Source organism: Hyperolius riggenbachi, chromosome 9 (assembly GCF_040937935.1).
Source record: "Hyperolius riggenbachi isolate aHypRig1 chromosome 9, aHypRig1.pri, whole genome shotgun sequence".
Lineage (NCBI taxonomy): Eukaryota > Metazoa > Chordata > Amphibia > Anura > Hyperoliidae > Hyperolius > Hyperolius riggenbachi.
The window spans coordinates 195,231,748-195,251,501 of record NC_090654.1 but is presented as its reverse complement, the minus strand read 5'-3'; the positions used below and the strand labels follow the sequence as shown (position 1 = coordinate 195,251,501).

At 44.4% G+C, this 19,754-nt stretch overlaps 1 protein-coding gene across 1 annotated transcript in view; it reads left to right on the top strand.

Annotated features, from left to right (window-relative positions):
* Positions 1–2,715: 2,715 nt before the first annotated feature.
* Positions 2,716–19,754, top strand: part of EOGT (EGF domain specific O-linked N-acetylglucosamine transferase) — a 185,136-nt gene continuing 168,097 nt past the window's right edge. The window contains exon 1 of the mRNA XM_068253834.1: positions 2,716–2,758. The gene's annotated coding sequence lies outside the window, so the exon portion shown is untranslated. The remainder of the gene's footprint in view (positions 2,759–19,754) is intronic.

The window sequence follows — 19,754 nt, the reverse complement described above, 5'->3', positions numbered from 1 at the left end:
AAGCATTGACATGGGTTTTTAAGAGGAAACGCACACGGAAACGGCGGGAAAACCGCAAGACTAAAATGCTTGCGGTTTTCCTATTTAGTTACATTACCGATGAATCGCGTGCGAATTCTGATGGTTCTGCCGTGCAGATTTTTTCTCCACGACAAACTACACAGTATCCCGCAACAGTCCCATCCACTTGTATTGTCTATGCGAATCTGCATGCAGGAAACGCATGCAGATTTGCTCTAGTGGAAACGTACGCTGAAGGAAAAAATCTCCTAACCAATCAGGTTAGTAAAATCCATCTGTTTTTTGGATTGGTCCCATCAATCTGATCAGATTCTTTGTATGGGGTTTGTCCATTAGTGGTCCCAACAATCATTTCCGATCATTCATACAAAGAATCGTTTGTAAACGATTGTTCTGCAAATTGTAACGCTAGTGGCCACCTTAAGATGCTAATGACAGTAAAATGCCCCCCCTCCCATCCAATAGAAATCACAATCACTACAATGCGACACAATTTAAAGGGGTTCTGTGTGTGGGTGCTGAGGGTAAAAACAGACACTTACCTAGGACTTCTATCAGCCCCCTGTAGCAGTCATGTCCCACGCCACCCTCCTCAGATCCGCTGTTCTCCGGTCTAGCGCGGCATGCTTTCCAACTGCGGCTGCGCATCCATGCACCTGTAGCTTCCGCTCGCGTCATCAGAAGCGTACTGTGCAGGAGCAGTACAAGAAACCTCCGTACTGCGCAGTAAGCTTCCGATGACGCAAACGGGAGCACGCATTGTTCGTCTGTGTTAGACGAACAATTGCCCGGTGCCGGCGGCAGGGAACGGCAGATCGGAGGACAGCGGGGGACATTACTGCTACAGGGGGCTGATAGAAGCCCCAGGTAAGTGTCTGTTTTTACCCTTAGCACACTTATTTAAAAAGTGTGTTTTCACGCAAATTAAGCTAAGAAATTAAAGGGAAAAAAAGGAGCAAATAAATCATATCCAATAAATGTGTTCTATAATATACTAGCCACCTTAGCCCGTTTAAAAACGGGCTCTAGTGTATTACCGTCGCATGCGCTTGCAACCGCCGCATGAGCATTCGCGCAGCAGTCCGCCCGTGCACACAGCCGCCCGCTGACTGGCCCCGTCCTCCTGTCCCAACGGTCAGTGCTGCACACATGCGCAGAAGCACAAACCCAGAGACACTGAGGCAGTGTACGCAGGGACAATATCCCTACTTAATGAACAAGAGATTCAGTAATTATATACTGTCTATGATGTATCTTGAGCAAAACTTTACTTTATTTCAAAAACCTACAGTACAATACAAATCAAGGTGTGGCTACAGGATCTCTAGATTTAACCAGATGGGAGAATATATATTGATGCCTGGCATAGAAATCATAAAATTAATTCCCTAATATATAATGCACAACTGTTGTTCTCAGGATACACTGCACTGTCCAAAAAGAGGTTACCCCGCCGTGCCAGTCTATTATAAATAACTTTATTATGAGCGTCGTGGTCGGTCAGTATAAAACAAGTGCATCAAGAGAATCCAAGCCCTATATACGTGTTTACACACAGTAATATAACAATCCTAGACTGTCAGCAGCATAGTTATAGGAGAACTGACATGAATAGTGAGAGCCACAGTGAGCAGCACAGAAGGCTGCACGTGTCCATATGTCACCAGCTCGAGGCATCCACAGCATGGCAGCTACCCGGCCGGAAACACATCCTCCGCGGACACACGAGCGACAGGCGGGCGAAGGTGATGAATGTGTTTCTGGTCTGGTCTCTACTCCGGCGACATTTGTGGGCAGAAGACGGGGACGATTAAAGCATCACACGCAGCATCGAGGAGCCCAGCAGCCCGTTTGTTAGCCAAGAGGACGTCATTACTTGTGTCCGCAGCACCCCCTTGTGGCCGTGGTAGAGTTAACCTTATTGTGTGCTAAGTGGTTTATGTTGTTTTGTTTTTTTTTGAATGTGTAGATACATAGCGACGTCGACGTCCGCCTGGTGCAGAGAATCGGCATCGGGAAATATATATATATAATACGAGATACAGCACTTTGGGCGCGGGGATGGGATGCCGTACATCATCTGACTGCATCATCAGCCACGTGTCACCCCAGTTGCTGTGGTAACTGTAAACAATTTCTGTGGAAGGACCAGCAGCGGCGGCAGCACATTGCTGAGCACAAGAGCTGGACAGCTCTCCGCACTGTAGTGATGGGTCGTTCGCGAAAGAGCCGGCTCTCAGTTTTAAAAGAGCCGATGCCTCAGCTGCCCCACAGAACTCTGCTTTGCGCTGTAATAAAGGGCGCTGAGGCATGCTGGGAGATGTAGTCCTCCTCTTCCAGCTTGTAGGAGTGTATGAGCCGGAGCAGAGCAGTAGCAGGAGGGATTGCCCTATTCAGAGAAGCAGTTTGGAGTTGTCATGGAGACGGGGGCGGGGCTTTTACTCCGATTCTGAGTGCTGTCTAGTGATATTTAATGAAGATTCAGAGCCGTAAGAGCCGGCTCTTTAATGGGAGCCGATTCAGAAGAGCCGATTCTCTGAGAAGAGCCGAAATTCCCATCACTACCGCACTGTCCCGCCTTACCCAGGCATTCCTGTATAGCAGCAAGACCCCGCCTACTCCCTACAGGCATATCACGGAGCAGAGCGATGAGCTCGCATCTGAGACATGAAACTGTGTCTGGAGCTCCACCTTGTGGCCGTTAGAGATATGACACGTCTGTGAAAAACATTATTAGGTAGGCACCCCTATCGGCGGATTATGAGATATCATTATTACCTACACGTAAAATAGATACAAATTAGGGATAGTTAGCGATATATTTTATTTATGTATATTAAAGGCGTGTATTGTCATTACTTCATAGCCATCACCTGTTTTTCTGCACCTTATTGGTTTTTGCCACATGGATTGTGGTGCTATGTATTTTTCACAGGATTTATGACACCCCTACCCCTGATATGTGATCAGAATTTATTCTAATTATTACAATCACGTGGATTCATTGCAGCGTTGAACATACCTTCTGACACAAGTCAAACGCTGTCTGTCCTCTCGCCATCTGCTGGATCTTGTGCACGGCATACTTTCTGGTATGCCGGGCATGCAGGAGGCAAAGTGGATAGACGGGCAATGCTGGATTCGTGCTGGATGGTATGTCCAGCACTGCCGCCGTTTGGGGGACAGAGGGGGCACATAGAGAAGTACAGAGGAGACACAGAGCGGGCACTTAGAGAGACACAGAGAGGGCACAGAGCAGACACAGAGAGAAACAGAGCAGGCACAAAGAGAGACACAGAGGGGGCACAGAGAGAGACACAGAGGGTGCACAAAGAGAGACAGGCGTACAGAGAGACACAAAGGGGACACAGATAAAGACAAAGGAGGCACAAAGAGTGACAGAGGGTGCACAAATAGAGACAGGGGTACAGAGAAACCCAGAGGGGGAACAAACAGGCACAGAGGGAAAACAGAGCTTTATTTGAAGGATATCGTGAATTGAAATTGTGATTTCATACAGAAATCTCTCAATTTAAATTCTTCCTAAAATCGTACAGGCCTATTGGGTATTATACAACAGAGCTCCCCAATCCTGTTCCCAGGGGCGCCGCCAGGCACCAAGCAGACCAAGCAGCCACTTGGGGCCTCATAAGCTCCATGACGTCATTGTGACGTCACACTGTTGTCCGCGCCGCAGCCCCGCTCCAGCCTGCCTGCATAGTCTTCCAGCAGGCAGAGCAGGGCTACGGGAGGATGGCGTCCGAAGCCCTGGACTGGAGACTATTTGTGTCTCCAGTACAGGGCTTCGGGCGCCATCTTCCCGTAGCCCTGCTATGCAATTCAGCGCGGGAGATATGCAGGAAGGAGGATTGTCTGGGGAGCTGCACCCCAGAGGCCGGCCGGGTGAGGGAACTTCTGTCAGGTGAGTAAATTCTTTTTTGCAGGTGAAATGTGGCCCAAATTGCTTTTGTTTTCTGCTAAAATGTGGCCCAAATTGCGTTTGCTTTCTGCTAAAATGTGGCCCAAATTGCGTTTGTTTTCTGCTAAAATGTGGACCAAATTGTGTTTGCTTTCTGCTTGAATGTGCCCCAAATTGCGTTTGTTTTCTGCTAAAATGTGGCCCAAATTGCGTTTATTTTCTGCTGAAATGTTGCCCAAATTGCATTTGTTTTTTGCTGAAACGTGGCCCAAATTGCGTGCATTTTCTGCTGAAATGTTGCCCAAATTGCGTTTGTTTTCTGCTGAAATGTTGCCCAAATTGCGTTTGTTTTCTGGTGAAATGTCGCCCACATTGCGCTTATTTTCTGGTGTCTGGGGTAACTGTTGCTGCATTTATTATTTAATGGTCATAGTTGGCTATATTTGCTGATGTGGGGTTACAGTTACGCTCCGCCCATACAATGTCATGGCCATGCCCATTTTTCGGCACAGCACACTATGCGCGCCTCAAACACCCTCCGTCCCCCCCTTTCGCTCCACCCACATGTCATGGCCATGCCCACTTTCTGCGGAATAGCCACGCCCATAAGGCCACTTCCTGCAGTCCGCTTGGGGCCACAAAAACCTTAGCTGCACCCCTGCCTGTCCTCAAGGCCCACCAACAGTACATGTTTTGCAGAAAACCACAAACATGCACAGGTGGAGTAATTAGTGTCTCAGCAGAGCTGATTACTTACCTGTGGATTTCCACAAAACATGCACTGTTGCTGGGCCTTGAGAACAGATTTGGGGAATACAACATTCATACCTAGTGGAAGTGTGTTTAGGTTATCTATTAGGAGTACATTTTGTCCAGAGGTCAAAAGAGAACTGGCCTAAGGTAGAGTGTATACTTGATGAAAAAAGTGAGTTTTGAGGACACGTTTAAAGATATCACAGGTTGGAGAGTGACAGATGTGTTGTGGCAGGGAATTCCAGAGGAGGGGTGAAGCATGTGAAAAATCTTGTATATGTGAATGCAAGGAGGTGATTCTAGAGGAGAAAAAAAGAGGGTCATGTGCAGATCTGAGATTGTGGTTGGGTTGGTATCTGGAAACTAGTGAGGAGATGTAAAAAGGAGAGAGATTGTGGAGAGCTTTGTAACTTAAAGTAAGCTAAATCAATGTATGTGTTTAGTTTGAATGAATAGCAATCAATCAGAAAAAAAGTCTGCACACCTGGAATAACAACAGGAATAATAGCAAAAATGGGTGCTTGATCTAGTAAACCAGACCATCAAGGGTCCTAGTATGCCAGAAATATATAAAAAATAAAGACCAGCACACCATGTATAGATGCAAAAAATGTGATCAGCTTTCTTCAGCAAAGTGTGAGAGCAGAGAAGCGTACAGCATCAGGCTAATCAATATACAAAGCAATCAATATCATATATTAAAGCAACATAATGTACAGCTATATGCAATGGTCTCATACAGTTGTGTATACAAAATTAGATCACTCATAGATTTGGCTCATGAACATATATCTTCAAAGAGCAGCTGGATAATAGTCCTTATATTAGTACACAAGGAGCCAGTGCGAACAAAGCACAAAGCATAAATGTTCAATCATGAACAAAGCAGAATGATCAGTCAATAATGCAATCCAATCAGCAGCCAGAGGAGAATCCTTTACCCTTTGAAAAAGGTAGTAATCCGAAACAGTGCTGTCAGGGTACTTGGATTGCATTATTGACTGATCACTCTGCCTGGTTCATGATTGGACTTTTATGCTTTGTTCACACTGGCTCCTTGTGTACTAATATTAGGACTACCGTATTATCCTGCTGCTCTTTGAAGATATATGTTCATGAGCCACATCTATGATTGATCTAATTTTGTATACACCACTGTATGAGACCATTGTATATAGCTGTACATTATGTTGCTTTATTATATGATATCGATTGCTTTGTATATAGATTAGCCTGATGCTGTACGCTTCTCTGTTCTCACAATTTGCTGACGATAGCTAATCACAATATATTTGATTGCATCTATACATGGTGCACTGGTCATTTATATATTTAGTTTGAATGAAATGAAATAAAGATGTGTGAGCTTCCGGCTGCAGTAAAAATGTGGAGTCATCCACTTTGCTCTGATGGCCTACAGCGAGGAGAGGTGACCGTCTGTTAGGCTACCTCGACTGCCCACCTCCTCTGTAGACCCCTCTGTGATTGAGGAGCTGGGTGGAAGACATCACCTCTTCCAGGGGTCCCACAGGTGCACCACTGCAGTTTGAGCACCGCTCTTAGAAGAGTCAATGCCATGTTGTGATTTCACCAGGATTACTCCGGAGCTGTCTTTGTGCTGTGGTGCACCTCTGGGAGCTGTAGTCATCAGAATTTTTATTTTAGATAGATTATTATTATTATTATTATCATTTAATAATTTAGCGCCAACATATTCCATAGCGTTGCACAAAGTAAGAAACAATCATGGGGTATAAAATAATACAGACAACGGTATACAGCCATATACGAAATACAGAGTTGGTAAAAAACACAGAATTGGTAATGACAATGTCAAAATTAATATGAATAAATGTGTACCAAATTTCAAGACAGAAAAGGGTGAGAGAGCCCGGCCCTTGCGAGCTTACAATATAAGGAAATGGGGGGAGGGGGGACAAGAGATGGGGTAGTATACAACATTCATACCTAGTAGCAGTGTGTTTAGGTTATCTAGAAGGAGTACAAATCAATATACAGGCTAATCAATATACAAAGCAATCAATATCATATATTAAAGCAACATAATGTACAGCTATATGCAATGGTCTCATACAGTTGTGTATACAAAATTAGATCACTCATAGATTTGGCTCATGAACATATATCTTCAAAATTCAGCTGGATAAAAGTCCTTATATTAGTACACAAGGAGCAAGTGCGAACAAAGCACAAAGCATAAATGTCCAATCATGAACAAAGCAGAATGATCAGCCAATAATGCAATCCAATCAGCAGCCAAAGAGGATAATCCTTTACCCTTTGAAAAAGATAGTAATCCGAAACAGTGCTGTCAGGGTACTTGGATTGCATTATTGACTGATCACTCTGCCTGGTTCATGATTGGACATATATGGTTTGTTCACACTGGCTCGTTGTGTACTAATATAAGGACTACCGTATTATCCTGCTGCTCTTTGAAGATATATGTTCATGAGTCACATCTGTGAGTGATCTAATTTTGTATACACCACTGTATGAGACCATTGTATATAGCTGTACGTTATGTTGCTTTATTAAATGATATCAATTGCTTTGTATATTGATTAGCCTGATGCTGTATGCTTCTCTGTTCTCACAATTTGCTGACGAAAGCTGATCACAATATATTTGATTGCATCTATACATGGTGCACTGGTCATTGTTTTTTATATATTTAGTTTGAATGAAATCAAATAAAGATGTGTGAGCTTCCTACTGCAGTAAAAATGTGGAGTCATCCACTTTGCTCTGATGGCCTACTGCGAGGAGAGGTGGCCGTCTGTTAGGCTACCTCGACTGCCCACCTCCTCTGTAGACCATAGACAATCATGGGGTATAAAATAATACAGACAACAGTGTACAGCCATATATGAAATACAGAGTTGGTACAAAATACAGAATTGGTAATTACAGTGTCAAAATTAGCCAGTTCGCATGCAGTCGTTTTTCACTTTATGCGTCCGAGCAATGTTCACCTCCCATTCATTAGCCTATAACTTTATTACTACTTATCACAATGAACTGATCTATATCTTGTTTTTTCCGCCACCAATTAGGCTTTCTTTGGGGAGTACATTTTACTAAGAGCCACTTTACTGTAAATGCATTTTAAAAGGAAGTATAAGAAAAAAACGGCAAAAAATCATTATTTCTCACTTTTCGGCAATTATAGTTTTAAATTAAAACATGCCTCCATAATTAAAGCTCACGTATTGTATATGCCCATATGTCCCGGTTATTACACCGTTTAAATTATGTCCCTATCATAATGTATGGCGACAATATTTTATTTGGAAATAAAAGTGCATTTTTTTCCGTTTTGCATTCATCACTATTTACAAGCTAATAATTTAAAAAAAATGGAAATATTTCATCTTTACATAGATATTTAAAAAGTTTAGACCCTTAGGTAAATATTTGTGTTTTTTTTTTTTTTTTTTAATTGTAATGTTTTTTTGTTTTTTTTTTCAATTAAACATTTTATGTGGGTATTTTTGGGAGGGTGGGATTTAAATTGTATTTTTTTTAGTAAATATGTGTATTTTTATTTAACATTTAGCTGTAGTTTACTTTTTGGCCACAAGATGGCAGCCATGAGTTTGTTTACAGTGACGTCACTCTAAGCGTAACACGTACGCTTAGAGCGACGTAGGGGAAATAGGAAGCAGAAAAAGCTAGGCTTCCGAGAGAAGCTGTCGCTTTTTCTGCGGGGGAGAGGAATCAGTGATCGGGCACCGTTGCCCGATTCACTGATTCGCTGGCTAACAAACCGCGGGCCGGGAGCGCACGAGCACGCGCGCGATCGGCCGCGGGAACGCGCAGGAGCGCACATGGCTTCCTGGATGTGAGTTTTACGTCCAGGAATGTCAAATAGTTAATGTTATGATCATGTCTGCAGCGTTTACTGCTGGCTGCAGTGGTATTGCAACCCAAGCAGTTCTGATGTCATTACATGCATTTTCTTGCATAGTTTGGTTTGCACTTAAACTAGTTGCTGATTCCATCTGCAGTCGCTCTGAAGTTAATGGGCTCTATTCATAAAACCTTACCGCACGTTTTCCGCTCAAAACAGCGGATTTTCCCGTCCATTTAGCAAAGTGGGCATTCATAAAAGCTGTTCCCGGATGAAAATCTACAATCCCCCAGCAGAGCGAGAAATTTCCGCCCTCTCCAGTGTTTTTCTAGATTTATCTAGAAAAAAGTAACAAAATGGCCATTCATGAAGTTTAGAGGAAGCGGTATGTGGACGGGAAATACAGCTTCCTCTGATTTTGCGGATTACATACAAGTGAATGGGACAGACCTCCCAGAGAGAGCAGTGCACGGAGGGACTCTGCCGGCTGAAGTGTTTCCGCATGCCTTCCGACAGCTTACCGAGAGCTTTCAGCGGGAGATCTCCGCTCTTGCATCGCAGCTGGCAAGATTTTTTTGAATGACCACCCAGAAGTGTAAAATACCGCTGCGGTATTTTCCCTCCAGGAGTTTTTTCGCCACAACTTTTTTATGAATAGAGCCCAATGACAGTTTAATATGCTTTTGTGTAAACAAACATTGTCTGCTGCAATGGAGGGGCAATCCCTTTCCTGCAGGCTGCATATCATTGTCTGCCTTTTCCTGCTGTCAGCCTGTGATTAATTACCATTCACTTGTGTGGGAATCTGCAGGTCTGCTCCCATTGGATGACCTCAGTATAAAGAACTGCTTCCTGCAATGCTTGATGGGCTACCATAGTCTCAGATTCTGTCTGTTACTCTGCTCGTGCCCCACCTCGTTCCTAGTCCGTGTGGACTGCGCTGACTCCTGCGAAGGGGTCAGCGAGTCCTCCTAGTTCTGCTCTTGTTCTAGAAGTTGTTACTCTGCTTGTCTTGTGTCATATATTGGTTCATCGCCAATATATACGCATACTTGCGCATTTTTGTTATTTTCCTTGTATTCGTGTTACGTTGATACATCAGTGTCGCTGATATATACGTACACGAACTGTTTATTTCCTGTGTTCAGTTAGTCAGCCTTCCAGCACGTTTTGGTAGTTTGCGCGTATCGTGAGCACCCGTGCTGAGCTAGTATCCTGCTCCTGGTCCTGTTTGTGGATTGCGTTCATCTCTGCGAGGAGATAACGAATCCTTCTGAATCCTGTCCTGTTACCGTTTGTGGATTGCGTTCATCTCTGCGAAGAGATAGCGAATCCTTCTGAGTCCTGTTCCCTGTATTGCTCCAGTGCTAGTCAGTGTTTCTGCTTATGTCATATATCGGTTCATTGCCGATATATACATATGTTAGTCAGACGTTACAAATAGTTTCATTGATAGCTGTAATTGTAATACGCTAGGAAAACATACTTATTGTATATTTGTCTGTGTTACGTTCATCTATCTTGATCATGCTATTTCCTGACTATCTTGTCCTGTCTTTGTGAGGCACGCCATCGCTGCAAACGCATTGGCTGCCTCATTCCAGTCTGTCTTATTGTGGACGCTTGCTGTCACTAAGTAGTGGCTAGTTAAGCAAGCGTTCATTCTGTCTACCTGTCCTGATCTCCTCAGTCCTGGTTTATGCGCTCAGCGCTACTTTGCGCTGAGACGTTATTACGAAAGTGTTGTTTGTGGCTGTTCGGATCTGCACCGGCTCTGTGCACCACAATCTCCTATTGGAGTCAGTCCTCTCCTCCACTAAACTGGGGATATCCTGATTCCTTGTGCTGGTGTGTGTACCTCCTTCACGTCAGCTTATGTGTTGCATGCTGACTGTGGAGATTACACCTCCAAGCTTAACATTATGGTAGCCCCTGAACCGATCCCCATTGTAGGGGGGGGGGGGGGGTGTCCAGCAAAAATGACACTGTTTGTTATGGTTCCTGTTCCTTTAAGAAATTTGAGAAACTTAATTCTGAAACAGAAAATGAGTTTTTTTCTGAATGTACCAGGTTCCTGGCCAATCCCGAGCTCCAGGATACTCCTGTTTCAACGTGGGCCCCCCAGCTAGTATGTTTTGTTTAAGGGAAGATTGTTCCAGTGGGCCTACGATGTCTTGAACCATACCAATTTAAAAGAGAGACCACTGGAATTTCTAGCGTTTGTGATCCATAACTGGCTGTGCAAAACCGATTCGCCTAGCCCTTTTGATAAGCTCCTAGCAGCTTGCCAATCAGCTGCTCCTTCTACTGCTTACAAAAATAATCAGCAAGCAGATAATTGTTCTGATAACTTTTCTTCTGCTTTGAATAAATCACCTAAGGCAGCAGGGTCTAAAGCCAAACGTAAGCGCTCCAAAAGAAAAGCGTTACAATCAGTGGAGTCGTTGCCCTTAGCGACTGCGCATCAGATCTGTAATGAGACTCCGCCATTAGCAGATAATGAAATTCAGTCACCATTCAGGGGAGTCAAATGGACCTATGAAACTACTAATGAACTTTCATTGCTAGCCAGGGAAAATAAAAGTTCTTGTTTAAATGAATTATCTGAATATGATTATGAAGATATATTACAGAGTATTGAACAGATCAATTTATTCGTGCAGCAAGGGAAATTTGCCTACACTACAGTTCAACACTTGCTACAGGTATTGGAGATCCTTAGGAATAAGAAATCGGCCAATCGCCTGCTAAATAACCCAATGTATGTTTCTGCCACTAACACATTTGCAAACTGGGATCAACCTGAATGCTCAGCTGTTAAATATGCATGGGATCCTCCATTTGAGAAAGGAGAGATGGAAGCCCTGGTCTATGAATGGAAGAAAGATGCAGGTTCATTTTGTCAGTTTTACAGTGCAAAAAGTGAATTAGTATTGAATGCATGCATTAAGTCGGCTTATAACCTAATAAAGACTGGTGTGTGTGGGTATGACTTTGTGGCTCCATTGATCGATGTGTGGAGAATGATTTTGGACGATTTTTATGCGATTCAATCAGTTGATACCAGGGAAGACACACTGTCAATTGGAAATTATTCCACTTCCTCAGTTCTTGAGGACTCGCCTGTTTCAGCACCTTTGGCTGATTCAGCGAGTGATTCAGAGCTCCTGTTGTGTGAAATTGAAGTTCCTGTAATTCCACCCTGTACCATGGATAACTCAGTGTTACTTCCCAGTAAGACAGAAATTACTAATACTTCCTTAACCTTGCCCTGCACAAATTTCTCAGCAGAGGACCCAGAGGTCCTGCTGACTTCTGAGTCCAGCCTAGCCAGTACTCATGAGTCTTTGTTCAGTGAAACAGACATTAGAAAATCTTTGCCTGCCTCTGCAAACACTTCTGTAGAATTTACCTGTGTTAATAAAGTTCAACTCCTGTCTGATCCAGCAGATGCCAATAGATGCACTACATTAGTTTCTGAGTCCCAGCAATCCTGTCTAGAAACCTCAGAACCCCAGCATCTGAATTTCCCAATTTTACAATTGAATAGGGATTTAGATGCACAAACATTGTGTCTTGATCTTCCTGTCCCTACACCTCGCTCTAGTTTCGTGAATAGCTCAGAGCATCTGCTATGTGAACCTGAAATCGTAGAATTATTACCTTGTTCAGAAAATGTTCCAGTAAATTTGCCCTGTACCATGAATTGTGCAGTAGATCTTCCCAATGAAGCTCAGGTCACAGAATCATTATGCTGTCCAGCAGGTGCTTCCATGGTTTTGCCCTGCGATATGGCCTGTTCAGTGATCCTGTCCAGTGAAGCTGTGGTCGCAGAGTCTTATGCTTCACCCAGTACTTTGGATACTTCAGATCCTCTAATAGAGGAGTCTGAGACACTGCTTACTTCAGTGGGTGTTGCAGTAGTATTCACTTGTTTAGCAGCTGTTTTGGAATTACAGTCTGCTCTAATAAAACTTGATGAATCTCTGCCCAATGAAGCAGAAGCTATTGAAACATTGTCGTTGTCAGCAAGCGTTTTTGATACCTTGCCCTGTACACAGTCTGATTTAGCTAAAGATGTTGAGTCCCTCTCTGATATCACAGTAGTCAGGGAACTTCAGCCCTGTCCTCTGAATGTTTCAGAAGTATTGCCCTGTAACATGGATAATTCTGACTCGCTGGAAAAAATAATAGAAATCTCAGAATTTCAGTCCAGGTTAATGAGCGTTTCTGAAACCCAGCCCTGTATCCTGGAAAATTCTGGTTCTCTGGCCGGTGTGGCAGAAGTTCCAGAGTCCCCTTCCTGTCCAGTGAGTTCCTCAGTTTTGCCTAGTTCAGTGGGGATTGCTGCAATACTGACTTGTTTTGCTGACCTTCATGAGCTCCAATCCAGTGTATTTGATGAGTCTCTGTCTAGTCCGGAAGAAGTTATGGGAACCCTGTCTAGTTCGGTGCATACATCAGAAGATTTGTCCTGTCTTGTAAATGCCCCTGAACATGATTTGTTAATAACCTTGCTGGAATCAGAGACATCTAAGTCTGATCCTGCATTTTTTAGTGAGAATGCAGTAACTTTGAAGTTTAGTCATGATGATTTTTTTTTTGCCCAGTCCTGGTTTCGGTCCTGTCTTGACTGACTTTGAGGTTCGCAGTTCCTTGACATGCCCAGAAGTCTCTCTTGTGCCGGTGTGCCCAGATGTGCTTCGTATGCCAGAGTGCCCAAGTGTGTCTGTGTTAGCGTGCTCACATGCTTCCCTAGTGGAGACATGTTCTGATGTTGCCGGTTGGCCTGCATGCCCGGAGATGGTTCTGGTCCCTAAAAGCCCTGATCTTGATGTTTGTCCTTGTGACCCTGACTCTAGTGTTGCCCTGGGTTCCATAGGGGTTCTTGATAGTTCTCCATGTGAGCCTAAGGGGCGTTCTGACCTGTGGGGATCTCTTTGGAGCTTCCAAGTGTTCTGGGAGATCTCTGAGGAAACTTGTCCTGGTACCTTGGACTGGTTCAACAGTGGGTTTTGTGTTGGTAAGGACAGTTCCGGTGGGCATTGCAAAGGCTTTGGCGTTTTTGGACAGTCCCTGGAAGGCGGTGGGTATCGCTCAGAGAGTTTCTGGTTTTTTTTTTCTGGAAGTCGTGGTTCTGATGGGTGTCACACTGAAGCTTGTAGTGCTGACGGGCATGGTTCTGTAGGTTCTGGTTCTGATGGGTCCAGTCTTGGGGGGAACTGATTCTGGAATTTGGTCTTGCCGGGCTGTCCCGGTCATCATGAATTATCAGTCAGATTGTTTTGTTGGGAATTTCAGTTTTGAAAAGCGTCTGGTATCCGCTTTTAAGGGGGGGGGGGGGGGGGGTAATGTTATGATCATGTCTGCAGCGTTTACTGCTGGCTGCAGTGGTATTGCAACCCAAGCAGTTCTGATGTCATTACATGCATTTTCTTGCATAGTTTGGTTTGCACTTAAACTAGTTGCTGATTCCATCTGCAGTCGCTCTGAAGTTAATGACAGTTTAATATGCTTTTGTGTAAACAAACATTGTCTGCTGCAATGGAGGGGCAATCCCTTTCCTGCAGGCTGCATATCATTGTCTGCCTTTTCCTGCAGTCAGCCTGTGATTAATTACCATTCACTTGTGTGGGAATCTGCAGGTCTGCTCCCATTGGATGACCTCAGTATAAAGAACTGCTTCCTGCAATGCTTGATGGGCTACCATAGTCTCAGATTCTGTCTGTTACTCTGCTCGTGCCCCACCTCGTTCCTAGTCCGTGTGGACTGCGCTGACTCCTGCGAAGGGGTCAGCGAGTCCTCCTAGTTCTGCTCTTGTTCTAGAAGTTGTTACTCTGCTTGTCTTGTGTCATATATTGGTTCATCGCCAATATATACGCATACTTGCGCATTTTTGTTATTTTCCTTGTATTCGTGTTACGTTGATACATCAGTGTCGCTGATATATACGTACACGAACTGTTTATTTCCTGTGTTCAGTTAGTCAGCCTTCCAGCACGTTTTGGTAGTTTGCGCGTATCGTGAGCACCCGTGCTGAGCTAGTATCCTGCTCCTGGTCCTGTTTGTGGATTGCGTTCATCTCTGCGAGGAGATAACGAATCCTTCTGAATTCTGTCCTGTTACCGTTTGTGGATTGCGTTCATCTCTGCGAAGAGATAGCGAATCCTTCTGAGTCCTGTTCCCTGTATTGCTCCAGTGCTAGTCAGTGTTTCTGCTTATGTCATATATCGGTTCATTGCCGATATATACATATGTTAGTCAGACGTTACAAATAGTTTCATTGATAGCTGTAATTGTAATACGCTAGGAAAACATACTTATTGTATATTTGTCTGTGTTACGTTCATCTATCTTGATCATGCTATTTCCTGACTATCTTGTCCTGTCTTTGTGAGGCACGCCATCGCTGCAAACGCATTGGCTGCCTCATTCCAGTCTGTCTTATTGTGGACGCTTGCTGTCACTAAGTAGTGGCTAGTTAAGCAAGCGTTCATTCTGTCTACCTGTCCTGATCTCCTCAGTCCTGGTTTATGCGCTCAGCGCTACTTTGCGCTGAGACGTTATTACGAAAGTGTTGTTTGTGGCTGTTCGGATCTGCACCGGCTCTGTGCACCACAATCTCCTATTGGAGTCAGTCCTCTCCTCCACTAAACTGGGGATATCCTGATTCCTTGTGCTGGTGTGTGTACCTCCTTCACGTCAGCTTATGTGTTGCATGCTGACTGTGGAGATTACACCTCCAAGCTTAACAGTTAATATGAATAAATGTGTACCAAATTTCAAGACAGCAAAAGGGTGAGAGAGCCCGGCCCTTGCAAGCTTACAATATAAGGAAATGGGGGGAGGGGGGACAAGAGGTGGGGTAGTATATACAACATTCATACCTAGTAGCAGTGTGTTTAGTTTATCTAGTAGGAGTACAAATCAATATACAGGCTTAAAAAAAATATACAAAGCAATCAATATATATTAAAGCAACATAATGTTCAGCTATATGCAATGGTCTCATACAGTGGTGTATACAAAATTAGATCACTCATAGATTTGGCTCATGAACATATATCTTCAAAGAGCAGCTGGATAATAGTCCTTATATTAGTACACAAGGAGCCAGTGCGAACAAAGCACAAAGCATAAATGTCCAATCATGAACAAAGCAGAATGATCAGTCAATAATGCAATCCAATCAGCAGCCAGAGGAGAATCCTTTACCCTTTGAAAAAGGTAGTAATCCGAAACAGTGCTGTCAGGGTGCTTGGATTGCATTATTGAATGATCACTCTGCCTGGTTCATGATTGGACATTTATGCTTTGTTCACACTGGCTCCTTGTGTACTAATATAAGGACTACCGTATTATCCTGCTGCTCTTTGAAGATATATGTTCATAAGCCACATCTATGAGTGATCTAATTTTGTATATGTTACAGCCAGGACCCGAAGTTTGGCCACTTCGCATTCTGGCTGGCCATCTTGGGTTCTGGCCAGCCAATGTGCGAAGTGGCCGCAGCGCGGCGGCCAATGTTAGAAATGACATTTATTCCTGAAAGATTAATGTCTTTTTCCTGCGGGCAAATGTAACAAAACTTAGTGAATTGAATGGAATTAAGCCGGCGGCAATGTAACAGATCAAGCCGCCGGCTTCAGCTCGCTCTCCTCCCCCCTGCCTTTCTCCTATACTGGGCAGCCGGCGGGGACATGCGTCTCCCCCCAGAGTCGTTCATCGCGGCAGGGAATCCTGCCGTTCGTTCCTGCAGAGCGGGTGCTGGCAGAAGCGATGTCTGCAGCCTCCCCGCTCTGCTTTCCCTGCAGCCACGAACGACTCTCTGGGACACGCATGTCCCCCCCCCCCCCGGCTGCTCGTAGGAGAGAGGGAGGCAGGGGGGAGGAGAGGAGGCAGAGCAGAAGCCGGCGGCTTGATCTGTTAGATTGCCGCCGGCTTAATTCCATTCAATTCACTAAGTTCTGTTATATGTGCCTGCAGGAAAAGACATTAATCTTTCAGGAATAAATGTCATTTCTAACAAGTGGCCAGCCAGATCGCGAAGTGGCCAAACATCGCCTGCTTGCCGTAAGATATACACCACTGTATGAGACCATTGTATATAGCTCTACATTATGTTGCTTTATTATATGATATCAATTGCTTTGTATATTAATTAGCCTGATGCTGTAGACTTCTCTGTTCTCACAATTTGCTGACGAAAGCTAATCACAATATATTTGATTGCATCTATACATGGTGCACTGGTCATTTATATATTTAGTTTGAATGAAATCAAATAAAAATGTGTGAGCTTCCTGCTGCTGTAAAAATGTGGAGTCATCCACTTTCCTCTGATGGCCTACAGCGAGGAGAGGTGACCGTCTGTTAGGCTACCTCGACTGCCCACCTCCTCTGTAGACCCCTCTGTGATTGAGGAGCTGGGTGGAGGACATCACCTCTTCCAGGGGTCCCACAGGTGCACCACTGCAGTTTGAACACCGCTCTTAGAAGAGTCAATGCCATGTTGTGATTTCACCAGGATTACTCCGGAGCTGTCTTTGTGCTGTGGTGCATCTCTGGAGGCTGTAGTCATCAGAATTATTATTTTAGATAGATTATTATTATCATTGAATCATTTAGCGCCAACATATTCCATAGCGTTGCACAGTAAGTAAGAAACAATCATGGGGTATAAAATAATACAGACAACAGTGTACAGCTGTAACATTCGCAGTTATGGCGGCTGCGGACACGTAGGGTGTTTCCGCAGCCGCCTTGCCTTTTTGTTCGGTGACATCGCTCGTGTCTCTGGCGTCTAGTACGCCGAGGACGTAGCTGCCATTTGCACATAGAGTTGCTGTATCGCGCGGGCGCTCGCGGAGACAGGACCTTTATGCGGGGAGGAGGCGCGTCAGCTGACCAGCTGGTCGGCTGACATCAGAGGAAGACGCACGGCTTTCCGGATTGGCTGATTGTGGTGAGCGCCGCCGTGGGTCTCCCCTGCTTCATAAGCCTTCTCTGTTCACTCGCAACTTGTCTGCTGTTGCGAATACTTATGTGCTAGCGCTCAGACCTTAGATAGTATCTGGTGTGCTTTGATCTGGGAGGAAACCAGGGATTTCACACAAGACTAGGATATATTGTATACTGTTATTGATATTCTGTGTATGACTCTTGCTACCCACCGACTCTGCTCTTGCTTATCGTTTCTGTACATCTGCCCATCTGACTCTGTTGCTGAACCCTGCCTGATATTATACTATTCTCTTGCCTGTTGATTCTGTACTGTGCCTGCTCGTTCCCGTTACTGATCTTAGCCTGTCTGACCTCGCTACTCACCAGGGAGCCCTTGTCACTGGTGAGGTGTTCCTCTGATAGTGCCCACCAGCTCCTCTGGTGAGGTTACGCCAAACTATCAGTTATTGTGTCCTGATAGTACCCACCAGCTCCTCTGGTGAGGTTACGCCAAACTAATCAGCTACAGTGTTCAATAGTACTCACCAGCTCCTCTGGTGAGTTCTAGTTACTAGTTGTTACCATTGTACCCACCAGCTCCTCTGGTGAGTTCTAGTTACTAGTTGTTACCATTGTACCCACCAGCTCCTCTGGTGAGTTCTAGTTACTAGTTGTTACCATTGTACCCACCAGCTCCTCTGGTGAGGTTAAGTCATAACTTATCTGTTACGGTGTTATTATACTCACCAGCTCCTCTGGTGAGATCCAGTTGAAATAGTCTGTTACTGTTACACCAAGCACTACATTCCTCATTGGTTACTAGCTATACTTGTATTATTGGTGATACTGCAGATCACCACATAATCAGGTATAACGTCTGTATTATTGGTGATTCTGCAGATCACACATAATCAGACATCTGTGTTGCTACACCAATCGTTACAACAGCCATATATGAAATACAGAGTTGGTACAAAACACAGAATTGGTAATGACAGTGTCAAAATTAATATGAATAAATGTGTACCAAATTTCAAGACAGAAAAGAGTGAGAGAGCCCGACCATTGCAAGCTTACAATATAAGGAATGGGGGGAGGGGGGACAAGAGGTGGGGTAGTATACAACATTCATACCTAGTAGCAGTGTGTTTAGGTTATCTAGTTGGAGTACAACTTGGCCAGAGGTAAATATTTCCTTACCGCGATCCTGCGCAGGTGCACTAGCGGCTTTCTGTTTGAGTTAAGGCGAAAATAGCCGAACCAGATCGGATCCGCTCTACTGAGCAGGCGCGAGTCTTTTGCGTCTGCGTAGTAGAGCGGATCCGATGGGGTTTGGCTATTTCCGCCTCACCTGAAGGAAGAGTCGCTACTGGGACTGCGCTGGATCCCGGAGATGTAAATAAATCTTAGCTTGTGGGGGTGGGGGGTTTCGGGGAAGCCAGCCTGAATTCCTGCTGTCTTCAGTGGTTGGGGAAACCTCATTGAGACCCTGAGGCTTCCCCCTCCTGAGGTAAGTATCCCCCAGAGGGTTTTTTTTTAAAGAGGAGCTGTTAGGTATAGGGTCTCAGAGAAAATAAACACATATATCAGTAGCTAAAGATTGGCTGTACTTACATTACATATGCATTTCACTGTCCACGTTTGGATTTCACAGAATTTGTATATAGTATATGCAGAGATAGATGCTCCTGACAGCTCATGGCAGGCTCCATGTTTGTGAAGCCAAATGTGTCGTCATGTCCTGCCTGCTTCTGATCACAGATAAGCTCGTTCTTGAACAACACGGTGTGCAGTGAATATTAATGAGCCATGTGGCTAGGAACAATAGCTGACTCCTGCAGTGTAGTCTGCCCGGAGATTTATCAGTGCTACGCTCTGGACTGATTACACAAGCTGCTGTACCGTCTCATTAGCAGCCGAGGGGAGGGCCCCAGAATGCTTTGCAGTTTAGCTGCGGCTTGCGTCTTTATGGGTCTATAACAGACTTTAAGATAAGCACACATCAAAGGTAACTGAAATGTTTATCTTCACTAATGGCTTTTGAGCTTCCTTCTAAACTGTTTAACACAGGAGAATAGAGGTTTAAATTAGCTTCTGCAGCCTGACAGTTACTCTTTAAAGTTAAAGAGTCTCTTTAATTATATTATATTTTTGCTCTTTCTGAGCTTAAAAATGTAACATAGATAAGGTGAAAACAGGTGAAAAAGCTTTGTGAATCATACCCACATAGGTCATCACATGTGT